The sequence below is a fragment of the Sus scrofa genome, chromosome 5, assembly GCF_054392235.1.
Source record: "Sus scrofa isolate SSC_HxYL_T2T_F1_AM1 chromosome 5, Sscrofa_HxYL_maternal_Yorkshire_Landrace_v2.0, whole genome shotgun sequence".
NCBI classification, from domain to species: Eukaryota; Metazoa; Chordata; class Mammalia; order Artiodactyla; family Suidae; genus Sus; species Sus scrofa.
In genome coordinates, this window is record NC_139387.1 from 77,034,547 (window position 1) to 77,058,455 (window position 23,909).

At 45.4% G+C, this 23,909-nt stretch overlaps 1 protein-coding gene across 44 annotated transcripts in view; it reads right to left on the bottom strand.

Annotated features, from left to right (window-relative positions):
- MICAL3 (microtubule associated monooxygenase, calponin and LIM domain containing 3) overlaps positions 1–23,909 on the bottom strand; it is a 241,772-nt gene that overhangs the window by 157,614 nt on the left and 60,249 nt on the right. For 35 of the 44 annotated variants that reach the window (XR_014804017.1, XM_084957169.1, XM_084957164.1 and 32 more), the window contains exon 1: positions 14,140–14,336. The exons of 7 other annotated variants lie outside the window; for them this stretch is intronic. The gene's annotated coding sequence lies outside the window, so the exon portion shown is untranslated. Of the gene's footprint in view, positions 1–14,139; positions 14,337–14,402; positions 14,552–23,909 lie in introns of those variants that run through there. 2 more of the 44 variants (XM_084957162.1, XM_084957129.1) reach the window with 1 other exon arrangement.

The following is a 23,909-nucleotide window of genomic DNA, read 5'->3' on the forward strand; positions in this document are numbered from 1 at the left end:
CCGGGCCCCAGAGGGTAAGAGTGGGAGCTCACACACAGCGCCGGGGCTCCTTAAGCTCAATATGGGTGCTCTCTTTCCCTCTGATTCTGTCTCTGGTCTGCATACCCCTCCTTGGTTCCCTCTGATTCTGTCTCTGGTCTGCATACCCCTCCTTGGTTCCCTTCCCAAGGGTGGTTTTGGTTCTTGGCTTCCCACCACCCTCCCACTCAGTCCCATCTGACACTGTCACTAGTGACTGCTACACCTGCGGCACAAGACAAAGCCTGAAGTGCTTCCCCATATCAGCAGCTGCAGTGTCCTTCAGGTCACACTGTGACAATACAAGCCTGTAAGAATGCAGGAGACAGGAGTTCCCGTTGTGGTTCAGTGGTTAATGAATCTGACTAGGAACCATGAGGTTGCGGGTTTGGTCCCTGGCCTTGCTCAGTGGGTTAGGAATCCAGCATTGCCGTGAGGTGTGGTGTAGCTTACAGATGCGGCTTGGATCCCGAGTTGCTGTGGCTCTGGTGTAGGCCAGCAGCAACAGTTCCGATTAGACCCCGAGCCTGGGAACCTCCATATGCCACGGGAGCGGCCCCAGAAAAGGCAAAAAGACCAAAAAAAAAAAAAAAAAAAAAAAAAAGAATGTAGGAGGATAGATGCTATACACCAGCCAGGCTTTGGGGGCTTTTATCTTCTAAAGACTGTAATCTAAATAAAAGGGGACTGATGCTTCATTTTCCCTTAAAGCTGCAGCTGCCTGTTCAGGTATGCATGCTGCCCTCCTCCCCAGAAAGTGATGCAGTTACATACAAGGAAGGGCACGCCCTCTGCCTCATCCTAGACCTCACCTCACCCCAAGACCCCACCACATGTCTCCTGGGTCTGCACCCCTCCCAGTTCTGGTCACAGTTTGTCCTCATTACCCTCCAGTGGATGATATTCCAAACTGCCTGCCCATGGGACCCCTGACCTTCAGCCCATCTTCTCCAAATACTTTCAAACCATGGTACTTCTCTAGTTAAGACAAAATCTAAGGGAATACTCCTAGGAGATAAACACTGACATATTTAGGGGTCAAGGTCTTCGTTCATACAGAGAGACAGAGAAATCTGAAAAAGCAAATGGGGCAAAATGAAAATGAGTGCTTTTGGAACAAGAGCTCCTTGTATTATTCTTGCCTTTTCTGAAATTACATCAAAATAAAGTTGCAAAAACCCCCTAACTCTCCATCTCAGAGTCACAGTTTGATAACAAACAGCTCCTTCATGGTCACATTTCTAACATCTTGTTTTTGTCCCTCTCTACACCTAGACTCAGGATTTCCCTGCCCCTCCCTGCCAACCCACTTCCGTCACTGACTCACTTCTTCCAGGGATGCTGAGGAAGGAAAAGAACTAATATTTACTGACCATCTGCTACCAGCTAGGTTGATATCATGCTCGGCATTTATTGTGTATTATTTCATTAAATTCTGCTGAGGACTCTACGAGGGAGCTGACAGCCTGGAGAGATGAAGACGTTGGTCCAGGATTCCACAGCCACTAAAGGCAGAGCTGGAATGGGAGCCTGAGTTGGCAGGGGGAGAATGGGGCAAAACGTAATTACTAAAATCCAATTAACAAATTTAGGGAACAGGTACAAGGGAGTTCCAGTACTGCTCTTAAAACTTCTCTGTGGGGAGTTCCCGTCGTGGCGCAGTGGTTAACGAATCCGACTAGGAACCGTGAGGTTGCGGGTTCGGTCCCTGCCCCTGCTCAGTGGGTTAACGATCCGGCGTTGCCGTGAGCTGTGGTGTAGGTTGCAGACATGGCTCGGATCCCGCGTTGCTGTGGCTCTGGCGTAGGCCGGTGGCAACAGCTCCGATTCGACCCCTAGCCTGGGAACCTCCATATGCCGCGGGAGCGGCCCAAAGAAATAGCAAAAAGACAAAAAAAAAAAAAAAAAACTTCTCTGTAAATATGAAATTATATCAAAAATTATCCAAAAAATAAACATTTCCTGGGGCCCGACAAAGAGGTGGGCATGCTGACCCAGCTACAGCAGGAGCCACCTCCTGCCTAAAGCACCTGGAGGCCAAGGCAGCAACGGTGTCTGGCACAGTGACACTCGTTGGGAGACAATCAGAACAACGCACAGAGGGGATGGTCTGAGAGCATCAGCTATCTCTAGGGTTTTCTCTAGAAACAAGACATATCCTCAGCACAAGAAAAATAAAGCCAGGAGTTCGCTGGTGGCCTAGCAGTTAAGGATCCAGCATTGTCACTGCTGTGGCTCGAGTCACTGCTGTGCGAAGGTCTAATCCCTGGCCCAGGAACTTCTGCATGCTGCCGGCACAGCCAAAAAAAGAAAAGGAAAGGAAAGGCCAGTTTTACCAAGAGGAGGTTGGGAAGGGACCAAGCCTGGACTTCAATATTATCTGGGTCTCTTCCCTCTCTTATCTCCTCTATCTAGTCAGTATCTTCTTTTCAAAATGTCTCTGGCATCAAGTCCCTGCCTTTCTATCTCCAGCACCAACATCCTGTTCTAGTTTCTTGTCATTAACACCTGAATTATTACCATGACCTGTGAGCCAAATCCAACCTTAAAATGAAGAAGGGTTTTTATATGTTTTAGTTGTTGGGGGCAAAAATAGAAGACTACTTCGTGACATTCAAGAACTGGATGAAGTAAATTTGGAAGGGGTCATAAATAAAAGCTTTATTGGCACGAGCCACGACTATTCATTTACCAATAATTAGCTTTCCTACAAGAGCAGTCAAGTGGTTGCATCAGAGACCATATGGTCCAATGAACCTAAAATATTTACTTTCTGGCACTTTACAGAGAAGTTTGCGAACTCCTCCCATAGCTGGTCTTGTCGCCTCACCCCACCAGATTAAAATACTACTTCCACACTGTTGCTCTGTGTTCAAACATCTCTGATGAACTCGCTGTTACTCATAAACTTCACACTGTATCCTGGCATCCATCAGGCCACGTAAACAACCATGCTTTTAGCAAAAGCCCACACGGCCACGGCTTTGTTCATGCTATGCTCTACCTTTCAGAAAAACTTTCTGGCCGTCAACTGCTAACCTCACCACTAACTTGCCTTTCATGATTCTGGGAACATTTCCTGGTTTCCTCCCCTCTGCTTCCACAGCACCCTATACTTACTCTCATCAAAGCTCCTACCGCACTACACCAAAATCATCTATTTGTATGTCTGTCTCCCCAGATACAGTAAGATTCCAGAGGGCAAGGAACACATCTTACTCATCTCCCAGCACCCAGACTAAATGTGGCTCAGCAGCCCATAAACACTGAGCTCAACTCCAACCAGCCAGGCTGGCCTCCTCATTCACGGAGCCCTGATGCACCATGCTCACTCTTGCTCTAAGTTTTGCTCACAACAGCACCCCCTTCACCTCACCTAGACAACCCCATTAATGACCTGGGACACAGCCTACACAAGCCCATGAGAGTCAGCACACTACAGTCCAAACCCCAGGTTCCTCTTACTCATGTGCCTTTAAACAAGACCTTTGCATCTCTGTCCTCATCTAAGCAGGAGTGATAGAGTAGCACCCAGGTTGCAGGGCTGATAATGCATGTCATCTAAACCAGTAATGTGCATATAATAAGTCTTCGAAAGGTTACTGCCCTTGTTCTCCCCAAACAATGGAGTCACCTGCCTGTGCCATTTGGCATTTCACTGCTTTTCATCTTCCTTTATCCAACCATTCTGTATCTTCTGAAGCTGGGGCAAGGTCAAATACTTCTGGGAACCCCCACCCCGCCCTGATACCCAGTACAGGGCAACATGCAAAGAAGGGGCCCAACAAATGATAAATTAATCAAAAAATTATTCCTGGAATTCTAAAGCGTTGCTAATAAGGAAAACAACACCAAGCCAGGGATGAGGCAGAGATCAGCAGATGAGGGGGGTGTTTGAGGGAGCATTCATCTGGTAAGCATGGACCCACACATGCTCCCCGAAACTGTCCCTTTGGTCATAACAGTATTCCGTAACATTCAGGGTGTTCACTGCTGCTTACCAAGTACCAGCAGAACTCTAAATGCTTGCAGCCACACAAAGTAAATAAGACTGCCATGCCACTGCACAGATGAAGAACTGGGGGCCCAGGGAGGTTAAATAACACACTCAAGGTCACACACCCTAGTAAACGGTGCAGAACCTAGTTCCAGAGTTCACAACCCTAATCACTACTCATGCTGTAGTGTGTATGTGAGAGTGAGAGAGTTAAGTTTTATGGGGGGTGGACACAGAGAGAGTTAGGTTCCACCTGAGGACCTTACTGAGGACTATAGCCCAGGAGACAGCCTCTCGGGCAGCTCTGAGGAACTGCTCCAAAGAGGTAAGGGAGGAGCCAGGATATAAATGAACTCCTTTGCTGGGAAAAACATGTAGTCAAGCATAAAAAGATTACTGCTAATCACCAAGAACAGACATCTCAAGTTAACCACTTCAGTGTTTTCCTATGTACAGGAAGGTACGAGAAGCTGGGGTCACTGAAATTCTTCCTGAGATATACATCTTAACTATCCAGGGGCCGGTATATTCAAAGCACAGAATCTTGTTTTTCTCCATCCTGAATTCCTCTCAGGCTGCACCATCCACGGGCAACTGCAGTGGCTGATGTCCTGGTCTTTGTAGAGCTGGAACGGCAAGCAGCATTTTTTTCTTTACAGTGACATAGAGTCCCAGAAAGTACATTCCTTCTCTCTTTCCTCTTCCTCTGGACTTCTTTCTCAGGTAAGATTATTTGGGGAACCCCCAAACTGGGGAGTGGAGAAGCGGGGCATGAGGATCATGAGGCCTGGGTACAAAGCACAAAACCAGAGACTGCTCGCACATTCTGACACCACCTTCCAAGAGCTAAGAGATCTCAGGCAAGCCACCTAACCTCAACGAGCCTCATGTTTCCCAGCCTGGAAAGTGGGGATCATGTATGTAACTTCGTAAGGTTATTGTAAAGATTAAAGAAGAACATGTCATAAAGCCCACTGATAAAGCATGCTCCTGATAAATCAGTTCCCGCCCACCTCCCCATACCTTAATATAAAGTTTTTAGCCAAATCCCTTGACCTCCTTTCCTTTCCTACCAGGAAACAACCTATATTCCACACTGGATTTTCCTGCCTGTTGCCTATGCCCAAGCATCTGGGCCTCACAAAAGCCTGCAGAAGCAGCCAGGGAAAAGCATGAGAGGAAAGCACTTGTATGCTGAGCTGAGTAAAGCAGCACAGGTGGAGATATCTGGTCCAGATGCCTAGTGTGCAAGCAAATACTTCATGAGCAGAGGCTGGCCAGCCTGGTGCTGCCAGGACGCACCCTGACCCACAGCCAGAACAGCATCTGGCTCTTTCTGCTGCACCAACAAGCCTGGGTTACAGGCCTGGAAGCCTATAAAGGCAGAGCCCAGTGTCATCTGCAGCTATGAGGCTTCGCCTATGTGGGGCATGGAGAGCTCAAGGAGGTAAAAGTGACAGGCAGCCACTTCACCACGGGTAGAAGATCAGACCACCTGAGAAAGCTGCATATAGAAAAGAAAAATTCCCAATTCCTCAGGAAGAAATTCTGTTGCCAAACTCCTTTACTGTGAAGAATTAAATTTAAAGCCAAGACATACAGATAACACACAACTTTATTTAGGAGGTCAATCTACATTTTCTCACATCAACTTTGCTTAAAGCAAGGATATCTTTAAGCTGATGCATGCTTCTCTGAGGTCACCGAGAGAACGCTTCATTAGCAACATGTGAAAGGGTCCTAAATGTTATCACCAAACTGAGTCAACCCAATTAAAATAGCAGGGAGCAGAGGGGAAGATGCTTAATCATTTCCAGGAGACATAAGTAATTTCTACTTGAATGGACTTGATCATAGCAATCCAAACGTCTTATAAAACATTAAAACAAAAGCAAGAAGTTCCCACTGTGGCACAGTGTTAAGAATGTGACTGCAGCAGCCTGTGTCCCTGCAGAGAAGCAGGTTCAATCCCCAGCCAGCACAGTGGGTTAAAGGATCCAGCATTGCTGCAGCACAGATCACAGCTGCAGCTCGGATTCAATCCCTGGTCCAGCAACTTTCATATGCCAGTTTAAAAAAATAAAAATAAATAAAACACACAAAGAATTCCCAATGTGGCTCAGCAGTAATGAATCCAACTAGTATCCACGAGGACGAAGGTTCGATCCCTGGCCTCACTCAGTAGGTTAAGGATCCAGCTTTGCTGTGAGCTGTGGTGTAGGCCCACAGCTGTAGCTCCAATTCATCCCCTAGCCTGGGAACGTCCATATGCCACAGGTATAGCCAAAAAAAAAAAAAAAAACCCACAAAAACTCTATCTCACTGAGCATATCCAGCAAGAAGTTCCATTAGGCCTTTTCCACAATATATCAGCTTCCAAATACAGCACATGACAAAGAGATACTTAAGGAAAGAGGAGTAGGAGGGCTGGCAGGCACCACTACAAGGCTACCACCGATTCTGAGGTCCCTATAGGCACAGCCTCTGGGTCCTAAAGTTAGAAAGGAGCTTTAAAGGTAACATGGTCTGATGTAATTCCCAAAGCATCAGTTAAGGCCTTCATGCCCAGAACTGCTCCATCTCTCTTAGAGCACCTGGGAAATGGTACCCTGGTAGCATGGAGTACCGGTACATCCAAGGCAAGCAGCACAAGCCACAGGTCGGCAATGGTGCTGGGCCTGAGAGCAGCCTGCAGGAAGGGGAGGTGGTCCCAGCCTTTCCTGCAACGGAGGTGCTAGGCTGGTCCTCTAGAGTAGCAGCAAAGAGATCCTGTTTGGAAATATACAAACATTCCTGAAACAATAGCATGGGGGTAAATTCTAGAAATTCTCAGTCTTATGTACAAAATTAATAAGACTGAATGGAGAAAAAAACAGTTTGCTCATTGGTATAAATTTCCTTATCACTCCATGTCGGGGCTCCCTGCCCAGTTCAGTCACTAATCACAACACACTACAGTTTTCTGCATCTATGTTGCCCTCACCCTCCACCTTGCAGGCAGACCTCACCTTATTGTCTGACACTTGCCTTAAATATAAGTTACTCAATAAACGTGTGCTGAGAGAAAGCCCTAATATGAAGCCAAAGCTCTCAGTTTCTGGCCCCTCTGCCCCTGGCCCTCTGAGGGTGGTTGAAGACCAGGAGTCTCTGGTCCCAGGGAGTCCTGAGAGCCCAAGCATGCTGCCATTTCACGAATTTCTCTCCCCTACCCCATACTGTCTTTTCTTCCTTGCTTCCTCTTCTTTTTGCTCCCTCAACATGTCAGCTTACAGCGAGGTGATTAAACGCACAGAATTTGGAGTCATCCAGCCTCTGAAACTTATTTAAGGTCAAGGACCTTAACCTCTCTGTAACGATCCTCCCTGGTGTGAAGCAGGAAACTAGTGCACAAAAAGCACTTGGCATTGTATCTGGCTCACAGCAACGCTCAGTAAGTGACAGCCATTCCTACCTAAGCACCCACAGTACCCACTTGCCTAAAGGTGCTGAAAATGCCAAAGGCAGAAGGTTGATTTTTTTCCTAACTCTGAAAGTCTGGTTTTAAGAAAAGCCCGTCTACTTTGGAAACAAACTGAAACATGTCCATGTCACTAGTTAAAATACTTCCCTTTCCTTTTCCACAGGGAAAAAAATGACTCTAACCAGTCATGACCAAACTGGGTAAAAGGTTCTGTTCCAAACAGTGGTTAGGATCACACACTAGTTCAACTTTTAAAAAAACCAAAAGAATAAAATAAAAAGCATCCAGGAGTTCTCTTGTGGTGCAGTGGGTTAAGTATCCGGCCTTGTCACTGCAGTGGCTCAGGTTGCTGCCATGGTTCGGGTACAGTCCCTAGCCTGGGAACTTCCACATGCCATGGGCCTGGTCAAAAAAAAAATTTTTTTTTAATAAAAATCATCCATAAAGTAGTTGAGCTAGGGCAATGATAGGATTTGCATGAGTTCTGGGTTGGGGGGATTAGAAGCTCATGCCAGGCAAAAAAGTAGAGGAGGAAAGGAGAAGAGCTTCCTCAGCTTTTCATGAAGCAAACCTTTCCAGATCACGTGGTCCAGCCCCTAGGCCCCCAAAGACTCTTACTCTGTCCTAAGTGTCCCTTCTGGGAAGTCCGCCTCTGAAAACTCCAAAATATTTCCTCTGACTCTGTCCTAGTTTTATAAGAATACACAAGTTAACTAAATGCATCTCTCCTGCAGCTGTTCAAAAAGATAACTCAAAAGTGAAGGGAGAAACAATGTGAAACTGTGGACCGAAGGGTGGAAGAGAAGGGCTGACCCCCAAGGATAACCTTGATAGAGGCAAATTCACCCAAGCCAGCTGTCCTTGACTGGTCTGTGAGAGCACAACTCCAGAACCAAATGCCTGAGTCTGAAGCCTGACTCCATAGTTTCTAACGGAGGAGTCACCAAGCTCTGGGTGCCTCAGCTTCCTTCCGCAGGAAACAAGGACCATCACAGCACCTACCCCTCAGGCTGCTGTGATGGCCTCTTGCCTTCAGGCATGCGGTCACTAAGAACAGGGCCAGGAGCACCACCAACTGTCTCTACACCTTACTGCTGACATCATTACCATACTACTCTCCCCGCTTCTTCTCCTCTTCTACACACAAATCCACGGATTCTCAATCACAAGGCAGCTTGGTGATGGAGGTGGGTGAAGGAAGGAGCAGACAGGATGGAGTATAGCTGGGACCTTGATAAGTTGGCTTTGTTACTTTGTCAGCAGCCAGGCAGCTGGAGTTGAAGGTTTGTTGTCACAATGCAGGGGGGGGTGGTGGCAGGGACTAGGAGTGTAAGCACAGCCCATCCTTCTCAGTCTTCCCTCTGGGCTGCCCTGACCCCCCTCTCTTCCCAAGCTCCAATACTGACAAAAGGACTCAACCCTCCCTCATACTTTGTTTACATCAACAACAGAAAAGAGGCAGGGCAGGAGACAGGACAAAGCTGGGACCCACCAAAGTTTCACTTTGCCTTTCATATGACAGTAAAGAAAAATCAATAAAAGCTACCAGTTAACCACTTGCCCAAGCACTGCTCCTCTCCCTCCAGAGTTAGCCAGACCGTATCCTTCACGAGATACACGATTAAATACAGCTCTGCATCTAATGAGGTTCGTTCACACATACACCTACTCTAGCTTGCTCTTTCCTCCTCTGTGACAGATACCCACAGAGGAGGCACTGCAGAGGGATGCAGGGTGAAGAAGCTGTTCCTGCCGAGGAACTGACCCCTCAGCAGAAGCCCCTGCCCTTCCTCTTCCACCTCTCACCAAGGTACAAACAATCCTCCTTTTCCCTTCTCTAATCTGATTATCACCACTTCCTTCTCTTAAGTTGCGGCAATTTTCTCTCCCCTGTGAAACCCTGTCACTGAACAAAAAGTTGGTGAACTGCAGGGTTTAAAGGATAGTTTCCCTGTCCTCCCCCTCCAGTTTCTTAAAAACGATGACGCTAAGCCTTTACACCTGAAGACAGCTGAAGCCCAACGCCAAGGAAACAGCAAGCCACACGTGGCTAAGCCCCACGGGGCAGGGATGCATTCCGAAAAGTAGAATCAAAGATGACAGAATGCGAGGCTGAAGGGAAGGGGAAGTCCACAGAGAGTTTAGGTAAATTTCCAAACAATGTCCCCACCATTCGCACAATGTACCACATTATTTGTGGAAGCTAAAGACCAAAAAGGAGTCAGATTTTCAACTGTGCTATCTAAAGTAGAAACTGAGAGCCTTATTTACCGCAGAGATTTCAGCACAAGTGCCATGCCTCCAGGTTTACAATTTCAACCTGCAGCTTAAGTTAAAAAGCCTGGGGTCCAAAAAAAAAAAAGCCTAGGTACTAAAGGGGTCCCCTGAATTAGAATATCACAAATTCCGTCTGTCCACGACCGTTTTGGTTCTGTCCCTATTCTCCCCATCTGGTCTCATTACATACTTCACACTCTCCAAATATAGTTATTTTTTCAGCTCTATTTTTCCCACTAAAGTAATAACCTGGCTAAAGAATGCTTCTGGCCCAGTTAAAGTCCAGAATTCCTACTAATCTACTTCAATGAAAAATAAAGCCCCTGTACAACCACAGCCCATGAGACCCAGGGAGGCATTAGCAACAGGTATTAGGACTTTGACATCTGCTCCCCTATCGCCACTAAAGCATGGAGGTTAGGAGCACACACTTCAGAGCCAGCTCAGCTCTGAGTACCAGCCCAGCTGTCTGTCACTGTCTTGGCCTGGGTCTCACCAAACCCTAGTTCGTCATTTGTAAAATCAGGGAAAATTCTAAGTCCTACCTTGTACACTGTCGTGGGAAATAAAGGAGGAGATGCACATGAGGCGCCTGGCTCAGGTCCCCACACATAGGCACCAATAAATGTTAGCTAGCCTTAGCTGTCTAGTCATCTCAAAAAGCACAACAGGGAGTTCTCTTGGGGCACAGCAGGTTAAGGATCCTGCATTGTCACTGCAGCAGCTGGGGTTGCTGCTGTGGCACAGTTCAATCCGTGGCCGGGGAACTTCCATATGCCTTAGGTGTGGCCAAAACAAAACAAGTTAAAAAGTAAATAGTCTAGTATCTTTAAGTCCTTCAGATTCCAAAAAAGAGGACTTCTTCCCCTATTAGTGAAATTTCATGAGAAAGAAAACTCAATTGAAGTTCCAACTCAGGCACCATGTCCCAACTTAGAACAAATCACATCACCCCCATTTCTTCATCCATAAAGTGGGAAAAGCGTACGGCACTAAACTTCGATGACCTCAGAGACAAGTAAGAATCAATGAGATAATAGGCAATTAAAAAGCTTTCACTTCTTCAAAGAAAAAGCAATAAGTAAATCCAGAACACAATTATTGTTAAAATATCACACCCAATTATTACAGGACATAAATAAACCAGTGGCGTTTCTTACTCTTTCAGGAACATTAGGTTTGATAGCCCTGTAATCTGCTCACACGGAGCCCGCTACCAGCAGGAGGAGGTTCATGGCTGCTCCCTGCAAAGCCCAGTTCAGAGGCAGAGCCCATCAAATCTAAGACTATGCTTTGCATGCTGGTCAAGCCTCACCCACCCAGGGCTGTTTCTTTTTTATTTCATTTTAATTTTAAATGAGAATTGTAACCTTTTTTATTTTTGTTTATATATTTACTTTTTAGGGCCGCACCCAAGGCACATGAAGGCTCCCAGGCTAGGGGTCAAATCGGAGCTACAACAGCAGGCCTATGCCACAGCAATGCAGAATCTGAGCCGCATCTTCCATCTACACCACAGCTCACCGATCCTTAACCCACTGAGCTAGGCCAGGGAACAAACCAGCAACCTCATGGTTCATTTCTGATGCACCACCACAGAAACTCCAAAGGGCTATTTCTTAAATGCCAATGCCAGAAGAAATTAGGAAAGGTTTATGGTTCTACTTGGACACATTAAGCCAACAACAACCAAAATCCTTACCCATAGGACTGTTCAACAGACCCAAGAAAGGGTCGATTCTGGCCATTTATTCTCCTGTGCAGGAAAGTGCAAGACCTCTTCCACGGTGCACATTATTCTTCTGAAAAAAATGCAAGACACGAGCCAGAAGGACAAACTGAATTTTTCCTTGTTTGAGTTTTACTTCTAGGCCCAGAGGTTTGAATTTCATTTTTAACTTACCATAAAAATTTTGAGGTGACAGATCCACCTCTCAGAGTATTGACAACAAAAACAAAAATAAACAAATGGGACCTAATCAAACTTCAACGTTTCTGCACAGCAAAGGAAACCCTAAACAACACAAAAAGACAACCCACAGAATGGGAGAACATCTTTGCAAGTGAATCGACTGACAAGGGATTCATATCCAAAATTTATAAACAACTTCTGCAGCTCCATACCAAAAAAACAAACCCCATCAAAAGATGGGTAGAAGATCTAAACAGACGCTTCTCCAAAGAAGACATACAGATGGCTGAGAAACACATGATAAGATGTTCAACATCACTCATTATTAGAGAGAGATGCAAATCAAAACCACTCGGAGGTACCACCTTACACCAGCCAGAATGGCCATCATCAAAAAAGTCTACACACAATAAGTGCTGGAGAGGGTGTGAAGAAAAAGGAACACTAGTACACTGTTGGTGGGATTGTAAATTGGTACAACTACTGTGGAAAGCAGTATGGAGATTTCGCAGAAAACTAAAGATACAACTACCACTTGATCCAGCAATCCCACTCCTGGGCATCTACCCAGAGAAAACCACGACTCCCAAAGACACATGTACTCCAATGTTCATTGCAGCACTATTCACAATAGCCAAAACATGGAAACAACCTAAATGTCCATCGACAGAGGAGTGGATCAAGAATATGTGTTTCATATACACAATGGAATATTACTTAGCCATTAAAAAGAACGAAATATCAGCATTTTTTGCAACATGGATGGATCTAGAAATTATCATGCTAAGTGAAGTCAGCCATACAATGAGACACCAACATCAAATGCTTTCACTGACATGCAGAATCTGAAAAAAGGACAGACGGAACTTCTTTGCAGAACAGATGCTGACTCACAGACATTGAAAAACTTATGGTCTCCAGAGGAGACAGTTTGGAGGGTGGGGGTATGTGTTTGGGCTGTGGGATGGAAATCCTGTGAAACCAGATTGTTATGATCATTATACAACTACAGATGTGATAAATTCATTTGAGTAACTAAAAAAAAATTTTTTTTTGAGGTGAGACCTAGAGGTTGGAATGGGAAGAGGAGTGGGGGGATGGTGGATCTGGTCTTCCTAACTTAAGAAGGGAGCATGCAAACAAAACCACATCCAATTTCATCACCCACAGGTCTTCCAAACAGGAAAGAAAAATTACTTACATTTGTTAAACATCTACTATGTGCCAGGCATTGCATTAAGTACTTTATATTCCTTACTTTGAAGCCCATTTTCTCTCCCACACCTAGAAACACCATGAAACAGCCATCACTTGAAACATGGAGGCACTGTGGGGTGGGGGTGGGGGGACCCTCACAATCCAGCAGTCAAGAGTTCTAGATATTTCTAAAGTTAGTGCTATGAACACAAAAAGGAGGCTTGCTAGGAACCAGATCCAAGTTCCTAAAGATTCTTTGAAAGAAAAACACCTAAACTATATTTTTCCTATAACTTTGGAATTAATTCATGACATTTAATATATCATCAAAAAAATTAAAATTTTCCTACAACCTGGAGCTCAAGAAGAATTCATTGTAGGACTGCAACAACCTGAGCCAAATTTCTGACCTAGTCCGTCAGACAATCAAATGCTAAATTTATAATTTCCTCTTGAAGGCCCCTAACAGAAGAACCACCACCACAAAGAACTGGCACCTGTGTGGCCAGGTAATGAGGGGGCAGAGGCCTTCCTGCTTGCTCAGCAATTGAAGGGCAACATCCAGCTCACTCAAAAACCCAACTCACCCTCACCCCAGGGGTACAATCCAAACGACCTTTACAAACGACCCTTACAAGCTGTCAGATAGGACTTGAAAGTTTAAACGCCATCTCTCCAGCCACATTCCAGAAAAAGAAAAGGTGGGAAACCTTGAAGAAAACACTGCTCGCAATTCGCCTCCATTTCTCGGCCCAAAACGCTTATGTTTACCGTAACTGATGCTTGCGTTAAACAGCCCCCTTAAACCTCAAGATGCAGTTTGTATTATAAGAGGCTTTCCCTGAACGAGTCTGGAGGGAAGTTGCGCGGGGGCGTAGAGGGACATGGGGAGACGAGGGGATGGGGGACATGGGGGAGGCGGGGAGATGGTGCACACGGAGAACGAGAAGAGGGGACAAGGGCACACAGGGACACGGGGGTCAGAGGAGGAAGGGGGGACAAAACGGACTGGACGATCACGGCGGGGGCGGGGGTCAAGCTCCACGGCACCCGCCCTCCCCAGCGCGGCTCATCGGCGGCGCTTCCACTCGCCGACACGCTGGCAGCCGGCGGGGTCCCCTCGTGCCCGGCCTCGGACGGCGTCCCCGGCAAGCGCGCCCAGCCTCCCGCCCGCCGCCCTGGACCTGGACCCGGGCCGGCAGTCCGCTCAGGAGCTGCGGCGGCCAGAGGGAGGCGCCCGGCCGCGCGGGTCCCAGCCGGGTTCGGAGCACTTCTCACCTCCGCCTCATGCCGCGGTGCGCCGGCGTCCCGGCCGCAGCACGCAGTCCCACGCCTCGGCCCTTCGGGCGCGGCGTCCGGCGCCCCAACCCGCGGCGACCCCACTCCGGCTGGTACCTCAGCCCGGGGTCCGCGCCTCAGTGCTCTGCGTCCCGCGCGGGCAGCACCGCGGCGGCGGCTGAGGCAGCGGCGCGGCCGCCGGGCGGGGCGGGCACATGGGAGGGCGGGGCTGCGGCCCCCGGGGCGCGACCACAGGGACCGACCTCGGGGCGCGAACCTCTGTGAGCCTCCGGAACCCACTCTGCCTCCTGTCCTCGGGGACGCCGTCGCTACCCGCAGGCTCCGACTTTGCCCAGAAGCTCATGTTTCTATGCCGAAGGTAGAGAAAGGGGCCGCTACCACGCCCTTCCTCCTCTCTACCCCCCTGCAGGCCCAGTGGTACATTCCTCAAAGCCCGCCCCGAGGCGGTAAGGAGTAGCTGATTGGCTGGAAACCTTGGAAGGGGGCGCGGAGCCTTGCGAAATGACCAATGAAAAAGCACGGTGGGCACATCAAAGCCAGCCAGATGGGGAGGAGAGAGAATGCGATTAAAGGGCACGTATTCGTTGCTCCCAGGAGCTGCCACACAACACTAGAATTTTCTTTCTGATCCTATCCAAAGAGGGAACAAAGAAATGAGGGGATCCTCAAGTTTTTGGTTTGGCGATCTAAAAGAAAATATAGAGAGAACTGAACCAGATATCTGTGTGTGCCCGAGTAGGTTACTCCGTCTCAGCCTCCCTTACCTCAACCTAATCCTAGAGGGTATTGGACTAGTATTGATCTCTCATGGTCCTTCTCATATTTTGCGAGCCTATGATCCTTTGTGTGGGATTAGCAGTATTTACATATGTTTTTCAGTTTGGGGCATCCTAAAGAACTTGGGTTGAAATGGGCAGGCTTTCTTTCAACGGAAATACAAACAGTATCAACACCACCTTTTGTCAGGAAAAAATCAGTATTTTTCTAGGTCCCTCCCCCTCTTAAAGCAGAGCTTTCTTATATGTGGAGATCCACACCCTCGCCAACAATTTCTACTCTTCCAAGAGTCATCCATCTCCTGTTCCTTTCTCATCCTCCACATAATCACACAAAGCTTCAATTAATAATTCATTCGCCTGTTGAATTGTCCAGAATCCCTGCCTTCAGCAACAAGTCTTGCTGCTCAGGCCTCATCAGAGTTGCCAAAGTCACTATCTCAAATCAGCAGCGCTTCAACCCTGCAAGGCCAATTAGGCTCTCAGTCTCACTGCCTGTCAAATTCAGGACTTTGAAACATCTTGTAAGGGTCCCATCTGCTCTGTTCTAGAGCAGGCAGCAGGCCTACATTTTAGTACAAAGCTTCAGGCCAACTCCACTTCTTTTTTCAGAACTCTTCAACCTCCCATCATCTGCTCACCCTACACCCATTCAACCCTTTTCCAAACTGTATAAGGTGTTTGAGGTACCCTTTCTTTTTTCCCTTTCTTTTTTTTTCTTTGTTTCTTTTTCTTTCTGGCTGCACCTATGGCATATGGAAGTTCCCAGGTCAGGGATTGAATCCAAGCCACAGCTAAGGCAAACTGCTGTAGTTGGATTCTTTTTTTTTTTTTAAGGTGCTTTTAAATTTTTCCTTATACCATAATAACTTGGCATTAATGATGGTCTCAGTAACTTGTCTAATAATGATGACACACACAGAAGGAATTTATATGAACTTTAAACAAGTATAATAGGACAACATCTATTTGTAAAGTCACTAAAATATAAGTGATATAAGTGTTTCATGGATGACAAGTGTTTTATTGGTATCCTATAACGACTTGTAGGATATTCATTCAACAGGGAACAAGTAAAATAACCCCTTTGATCCTACCAATGTATTTCAAATTTATCCACTTTATTCCATCTCTTAACATCTTTATCCAAGAGCTATGTAGTTTAAATTCACCTATATAGGAAGTAAATGGGAAGCTATAGTATTTAACCCCTAAATACTGAGTCTATTTCTGATGAACACAAATGAGGATTTTAAAAGGGAATGAAACTTAGGAACAGAAAGTTCTAAATCAATGATATCTATTAAGATAGTCATTACTATCCTACCTCATAATCAGGGCTTTATCATTTCCATGTGGGCCAAGATATCTCCTTACTTTTTCCTTCTGAAGTCCCATTTTCTGGGAGAAATAGGAAGCAACAGATCAAACCATTTTTCTCTCCAGTTCTTTGTTGAAATAAGCACATGTTCCCAGTTATCACCCCAGCTCTGGTACCTCTAACTTACATGCCTCAGTTGTGCAGTCAGATTCTTAACCCATTGCGCCATAGCATGAACTCCTGAGGTACCCTTTCTAATAACTTCACACCCCAGCCAGACAATTCATCTTGACTATTATGCAAAGAGTTCTAGAAAGTCCAGTTCCTCCATGAAGCCTTCCCAAACTGGTGAACAAAAGCGGCTAGCTTAATAGAATTCCCACTTCTACTTTGTTCTCCCAAGCCCTGATTTTCTGTCCCCACTGTGCAATTTTTATTAACATATTTACTTCTCTCCTTCATTTACAGCAGTATCAACAGCAGCAGCAGCTACCGCTTACATTTATTCAACCCTTACCATGTGCTACATACTGTCTGGAAGTGCTCTGCATGTATGGTTTCAACTCGCCCTCAGATCAACTCCATGAAGTACTATCAGAGAAGCTGACTTGCCCAAGTGCACACACACAGGGCAGATCTAACTCTAGTGCCTCGTTTCACAGCCCCACAACACAACGCCCTCTCCTCTTTCCTAGGAACCAACTGCATTCCAAACAAAAGATGTGATACACCTACATTATGTTTTATATTGCTCTCTATCCTTTTAATTTCAGCCTGGAAACAATCATGTCAGGAGGGTTAGGAGCAGTCTGTTACAATCCGAGCTCAGATAGGCTGATGCATTTGGCTGCTGTAATAAAGCTGGTGAATAAGGAGTCTAGTTTTCCAAGTTGTGGATTCTCTTGCAGCCCTGCACCCTGGGTGAACACAGCCTTTTTATATGTAACAAGTAGAGAACCATTATAAGCAACAGGGAACAAATACAAAATAGCAAAGCCCATACTATGGACTGGAGGAGCCTGGTACAGCAGGTGTTCACAGTGAGCAAAACCAGTCAATGGAGAAGTCTGAAAACAACTGAGAGGCACCATGTATTTTCACTTTACTGGTCTATTGTTTATATTTCATCAAGAGATTATGTCCTTGACACATCTGGCAGATTCAATAGCAAAGAGCAGCGAAAACTGCCCCCACTGCCTGCTGTGCCTGGAGAATCAGCCCCACCCGTGAGGAAGCCTGAGGGAGGGACTTCTTGTAGGGTTGCTGCCTGCAGATTCAGGGAAATTTCTGATTTGCCATTTAGTGAAATATCTGCTCCACTGACAGTTGTGACAGAATCTCGAAAAAATAAGCTGGGCTAAGGATTTGTTTTGTTTTTTGTGTGTTTTTTTAGGGCCACACCTGCAGCATATGGAAGTTCTCAGGCTAGAGGTCGAACTGGAGCTACAGCTGCCAGCCTATGCCACAGGCACAGCAACGTAGGATCCAAGCCGCTTCTGTGACCTACACCACAGCTTGTGGCAACACCAGATCCTTAACCTACTGAGTGGGGCCAGGGATTGAACCCACGTCCTCATGGATACTAGTCAGGTTCATTATTGGAACCTGACTAGGAACTCCTGATTTCTTTTTTCTTTTCTTTTTTTTTTTTTTCTTTTGTCTTTTTAGGATTGCACCCACAGCATATTTAGGTTCCCAGGCTAGTGGTCGAATTGGAGCTGCAAGCTGCTGGCCTACGCCACAGCCACAGCAATGCCATATCCGAGCCATGTCTGCCACCTACATTACAGCTCATGGCAACGCTGGATCCTTAACCCACTGAGCGAGGCCAGGGATTGAACCTGCATCCTCATGGATGTTAGATTTGTTTCTGCTGAGCCAAGACGGGAGCGCCCTGATTTCATTCTTTTTAAACTGCTGAGATCCTCACAAGGATGGGTACACTAGCAAAATGGTGTGGGAGCCACTAAACATTTAATATGGATTAAGAAGTCTGAGCACATCATTCTGAAGCAATACTTCTAAGATGCTCTTTGCCTGAGCCAGCCCTAGTCCATTCAGTTAGTTTTCACTCCCCTAGCTCATCCCCAGAGAGCTCTGAACCGTCTCTGCTTCTCTGGGTACTTAATTTATGTGTTCAGGCATTTATTGGGCATCTGCTATGAGCAAAGGACTGTCAGGTTGTGAGAGGTTATCCTGATGCATCCCACGTGAAGCCTGTATGTACTGACTGGAGGAGGGTGAAAACCATCAAACCCCCTTGGTGAGGGGTGGATCAGATCAGCTCCTCAGAGGTGAATGATGATATTCCATCCCCAGCTAACCCTACAAGAGCACTGAGTTCTGGGAGAGGGCAGCATTGGGGAAAAGATGGAAGATACCCAGAAATAACTGGACATGACCAAACAGTAGGGAGGATAACGTCAATCTTTGATTTGGCTGTTGGAAGAACTGCGGTGTGGTCTTTAAGAAAAAAACTTTTTTTTTTAATTGTCTTTTCACGGCCACACCTGCGGCATTTAGAAGTTCTCTGAGAGCTGCAGCTGCCAGCCTACAGCCACAGCAATGCTGGATCTGAGCCACGTCTGTGACCTACACTGCAGCCTGGGGCAACACCAGCTCCTTAACCAACTGAGCCCCTCTAAGCAAGAACAGGGATAGAACCCACATCATCATGGACACTATGTTGAGTTCTTAACTTGCTAAGCCACAGTGTGAACTCCAAAAAAACTTTCTGATTTCCAAAGTAATACATGTTCATTATTTTAAATTTTTTAATAAAGTACAGAAGTAAATAAATAAAATAAAATTTAGCCATTATCTTACCAGCACAGCACTGTTACAATTTTGTTGTGTTTCTTCCTATACTTTTTTGTGGGTACATAGTATGTATCTTCTTTTTCGTACGTATCCTTTCTTTAAAAAAATTGATTAAAATGCAATCTACTTTTCTCCTTAAGACTAGGAATTTTCACATGCCACTATAGATTATTCTAAAACATAATTTTATTTAAAAATTTTATTATAGTTGATTAAAACATTATTTTAGGGAGTTCCTTGCATGGTGCAGTGGAAATGAATCCAACTAGGAACCATGAGGTTGCGGGTTCAATCCCTGGCCTCGATCAGCCAGTTAAGGATCTAGCATTGCGGTGAGCTGTGGTGCAGGTCGCAGACATGGCTCGAATCTGGCATTGCTGTGGCTGTGGTGTAGGCGGGCAGCTGTAGCTCTGATTAGACCCCCTAGCCTGGGAACCTCCATATGCCACAGGTGTGGCCCTAAAAAGACAAAAACAAAAAACAAACAAACAAAAAAACCCGTTATTTTAAATGGCTGCATCATATGATTCTACCTTATTTAGCCAAGATTCTATTTTTCCTCATTAAGATTATTTCCCGAGTTCCAGTGGTGGCTCAGCAGAAACGAATCTGACTAGTATCCACAAGGACACAGGTTCGATCTTTGGCCTCGCTCAGTGGGTTAAGGATCCAGCGTCACTGTGAGCTGTGGTGTAGGTCAAAGACATGGCTCAGATCTGTGGCTATGGTGTAGGCTAGTGGCTAAAGCTCTGATTCCTAGCCTAGGAACCACCATATGCTGAATATTTGGCCCTAAAAAGACACACACAAAAAAAGATTATTTCTAATTTTTCATTATTATATGTAACTTCAAGGATTATCCATATATGCAAATATTTACATATTTTATGATTATTTCCTAATTATCTCTAGAAATAGAAATGCTTGGTCAAAACATTTGCATTTAAAATGTCTCACATATTTTGCCAAATGCTCTTTCAGGAAATTTACACCTATTAGATTGCCACCAGCAATATATGATGTATTTCTCTGAACCCTCACCAATCCTGGACATTTATTTTGTAATCCCTGCTATGTGACAGATGAAAAACATTATCTTGTTGTTTCAATCATCACAGTGTATTTGTATCCACCCAAGTGATAAATATGTATCTTTCCTTCCAAGTCCCCTGGAATTTTATAGCAAAGTAAGTTTCCCCTTGTCCACCACTTAACCACTCTTCTCCAAAATCCCTGAGAAATTATGTAAAAATCAGAGTAGAATCTGCTCAAATTATTGACAGACAAACTCAGTGTCTCACCTGAACCAGTAAAGAAGGTAGCGGACAGATGGCTCAAAGCAGCACATAATCCATAAATTACAACTTTGAAATGGGTGACAAAACCTTACTCAGAGACTATTTTAGCTATAAAAGGAGCTCAGTCCTCTGAGCTATATTTAGCACTGGCTAATATTAAAAATCATTTGGGAGTTCCCGTCGTGGCGCAGTGGTTAACGAATCGGACTAGGAACCATGAGGTTGCGGGTTCGGTCCCTGCCCTTGCTCAGTGGGTTAACGATCCGGCGTTGCCATGAGCTGTGGTGTAGGTTGCAGACACGGCTCGGATCCCACGTTGCTGTGGCTCTGGCGTAGGCCGGTGGCTACAGCTCCGATTGGACCCCTAGCCTGGGAACCATATGCCGCGGAAGCGGCCCAAAGAAAATAGCAAAAAGACAAAAAAAAAAAAAAATCATTTGCATTTCTTCAAAATACCCAATTCTGTGACAGGGACAAGTCCAAGGTGTCCATCTTCATACTGAGTGGCTGGCTAATCCACCCAACATTACTCTCCACTCCTAGCTTTCTCCATCCTTGGCTTTGTTTTTGTTTTGTGGTTGCCTCCACAGGATATCCTCCCCTCCAGTCATAAGTAGTCTAATTTTCCATTGAAGAATTTACCCCTCCTCCCTCCATTTCCAGTGGGGTTTGGTCAGGATTGATCATAACCCCTCTCTGGACTTAACGTGCGATGCAGGTAGCTCTGTGAGCTGCTGGCAGCCATCTTGGGCCGTGAGATAGAGCCTGCACCAGAAGGAGTGGAATTGAGAAACAGAGAGGAGCTGGGTTTGCTCAAATCTGTGAGCCCTGAATCCAGCCTCATGGAAAGCCAGTTACATGAAACAACATATTCCTTTTTTTTTTTTTTTAACTTAAATCAGTTTTAGTCAACTTTCTGTCACAAGCAAATAATGCTGATTGAAACACAGCCTGTGGATGGATTCCATAGTCCAATAGGAATCCATCAGTCCATTCAATCCAAGCATTTCAAACATCACACCCATTACTGCCACTAATTCAGTTCATCATTGCCGCAGGGGTGTTCAGCTCCAATGTACCTACAGGAAAAAACCAAGCTAAGTGGAGCCTAAAGGTCAGGATTCCCTGGACAAGCTCAGAAGCCCTTTCCATCTATAGGATGAAAGAGACAAGAGGGACAGGATGGGGTGGTACAATTTGATTCCTGGGCTGTAATCACCATCACCTAGACCTACTGTAGACAAAAGGATCTAAAAAGCTTGCTGTCCCTGCTGCTCTTCTACAGTGAAGACTGATTTTAAACCACCCCAGTCTTCCAGAGAAAAGCGAAGAGGATCATGGATTGGCATGCCCCAGAACTGGAAGACACCCTGGGTTCTAGGGTTTATCTCTAGGCTAATGTCTCATAACAAGGTAAAAATTTAGACCTCTTATTACATTTATAATGCATAACCAATGAGGTCCTACTCTATAGCATAGGGAACTATATCCAATCTTTTGCAATAGAACATGATGGAAGATAATATGAGAAAGAGAAAGTATATACGCATGACTGGGTCACTTGGCTGTTCAGCAAAAATTGGCACAACAATGTAAATGAACCACAATTTTAAAAATGTAAAAAAAATTTTAGAACTATTTTAACTAATTAAATCCTGATTGGTTTGCAAGTTTCACCCTTGCAGGAAAAAAGGAAATTTAAATGCAACTTGACAAAATTGCAAATCTACTTCCACATCAATTTTTCATAGCACAATGACAAGAATTTGAGAGGTGTCCCCTCTAACCCATTGGTACATACATTCTGTAGTAGCCAGAAACTCTGTATGAGCACAAGCAAGCAAAATCAAGATGGGTCTATGGAAAATATCTTTAGTCACCAAAGTCAATGCAAAATAAAATCTAGAACCACTACATTGCAATCATCATCAAAACAGAGTTTCCTAGAGTCCTGATGTAACTTGTAAGAAGACCCTTTGTCAAGCCAGACCAAGTGTTTGAAAGTCTCTAGGAAACACAAAAAATTTTGTCAACAGGATTTTCTGGACATATATTTTCATGTACATCCACAACTTATAAAAACCTGCCAAGTAGGAGTTCTCTTATGGCACAGAGGATTAAGGATCCAGCTTTGTCCCTGCCTCAGCTTGGGTTGCTGCTGTGGAATGGGTTGGATCCCTGGTCTCGGAACTTTCACAGGCTGTGGGCACAGCCAAAATGAAAACAAAAATAAAACAACAAAACCAACAAAGTTTGCCAAAATAAATATACAAACAAACACATTCATGTATAGGTGTAATGTGCACAGAAATATATATATATTTTTTTCTCTTCTGCAGGACTCTTTTTTTTTTTTTTTTGCCCCCGTCTTTTTAGGGCTACACCTAAAAAGGAGGTTCCCAGGCTAGGGGTCTAGATGTAGTAATGCATTGTAGTGGTTCTAGATTTTATTTTGCATTGACTTTGGTGACTAAAGATATTTTCCATAGACCCGTCTTGATTGAGCTACAGCTGCTGACCTACACCACATTCATAGCAACGCCAGATCTGAGCTGCACCTGCGGCCTACACCACAGCTCACGGCAACGCTGGACCCTTAACCCACTGAGCGAGGCCAGGGATCAAACCTGCAACCTCATGATTCCTAGTTGGATTCGTTTCCGCTGTGCTGTGACAGGAACCCCACAGCTGTTTTCAGTTGTGAAAAAGAATAAAAAAGGAGTGGAGGGAGGAGAAAGCACGTGATATAGCATGTTCAGGAAGTTGGATAATGACAGAAGATGCTCTGAAAAAAAGCCTTGAAGTGGAGCTGACAAACTTGAAACCACTGGCACACAAATCAGCATTTTTGGTTTAAGAGGAAAACACATCCAACTGAATCAGTCTTTTATGGGAAAGGAAAAAATGTCAAATCTTCCTTTGCCTGGTGCCTATAAGGGCACACACAGGACCCCAAATCCTCCATCTGAGATCACTCAACTTCTACTTGATTTTAACCTCTGATTCCTTCTCATTCAATCATCACAGTTGTCTGTGACAGACAAGGCAGCTGTCGGAACACAGAGCATCCCAAGGTCAACAGGACATAAGGTCTGCCCTCAAGGAGCTGACAACAGGGCAGGGAGAGTGAGACATGGATAGAAAAGTATCTTTGCCGAGTGGAAAATGCTCGCTTGTGAGACTGAGAAGGCTGCATCCAAGAGGTCAGGGAAGTGAAGACAGAAGGGCCATTTGATGGTCCCTCAGAAAAGAGAGAGAAAAAGGTGTTCCATGAACTTCTTGGCAGTTCCTGCTGTAGTGCAGTGGGTTAAGGATCTGGTGTTGCTGCAGCTGTGGCATAGGTCACAACTGTGGCTTGGATTCAATCCCTGGCCCAGAAACTTCCATATGCCACAGGTGTGGCCAAATAAATAAATAAAAATTTTAAAAAGAGTTGAACCTCTTTAACTTGTCCTGATCTCCACATGCAGACAAACAGAGCTTTTCAGGACCATCTCACTGCCCTACAAGGGGGGGAGGTTGGAGGGAAAGAAA